Below are 1,154 nucleotides of genomic sequence, written 5' to 3'. Positions count from 1 at the left end.
GAAGTTGGCCGGACGATGGACGCGGAGGCGGTTCGTGACCATCCAAGGACCAAAGACACCCTGCTCCCCCGAATCGCCTACCTCCCCATCCGCCACCACCGAAGGCTCCGAATGGCTCTCCCCAGCCATCTTCTTCCCTGTGTTCGAGCTCCCCTCCACACCATCCCCCCCCATCGCCGGAAAGAGGGAACCGCATTCCTTCGTAGGATGGCCAATCCTGCCACATTTGGAGCAGGGGGCCGGCAGATTTTCATAGACGAACGCCTGCCAAAATTTATCCTCAACTCCCTCCGAGCTCCCCTTCAGAAAGATCCCCGGCTTCGGTGGGGCGGAGCAATCCAACGCAATCTTGACCCTTGCAAAGCCAAATCGACCCCCCTGTTCCGTGAAGCTGTCCACTGCCAGTGGTTCACCGGCCCTCGCGGCGATCCGGAACAGGGTCGGCCCCTTCCAATAGTCCAGAGGAAGCCCCGGGAGCCGAAGCCACACTACCACTCGGTCTAACCCACCGGCACCCGGAACGAAGTTGGGGCGCCACCGTTCCATGGCTAGCAGCTGCCCAGCCACTGACCATAGGCCATTCAACAGAGCAGCCTCCCGATCTTCTCCGTTGGCAAACCTCACTACGATGAGACCATCCACTAGAGAGAAACATTCGACATCATACTGCAGCTTGCCCACCCTGCGAATCTCCTTCGCGACCCAAACTGCCGGAACACTCCTTCCCATACTTTGCACAATTACTGTAGTGCTCCACCACTCCGACCTCGCCCCCTCCAGCTCTTGGTCCGGCACCTCCAGGATCTCCGGGAACTTGCTCTGCAATGCCAGTAGCTCCCGTGGAGAGATCCGATGGTTCGTCCAGACCGACTGCCTCGGAGCACCCTTCGCCACCTCCGACCAAGTGGGAGCCTTCGCCCCCTCCCCAGGGACAGGTGGCCGAGTCCCACCTGCCTTCCCCGGTGCCGACGTAGCCGATTTTCCCGCTCCAAGATCCGCCATGTCACACACCCCGCACCCGTTCGACAAAACGTCCCTGTGACTCCAGCTCGATTCACGAATCTTAAAGCACACACCCGCTCACACCCGCTCGCGCCTCGGTCGCTTCATTTTCTATCTTTGAATCAAATAAAAGGCTTCCTTGCAGATAGACT

The sequence above is a fragment of the Phoenix dactylifera genome, chromosome 15 (assembly GCF_051530095.1).
Source record: "Phoenix dactylifera cultivar Ajwa chromosome 15, Ajwa_hap1_PhDact_Kaust_v1.1, whole genome shotgun sequence".
In the NCBI taxonomy this organism is placed as follows: Eukaryota; Viridiplantae; Streptophyta; class Magnoliopsida; order Arecales; family Arecaceae; genus Phoenix; species Phoenix dactylifera.
Note: the sequence above shows the minus strand (reverse complement) of the source record.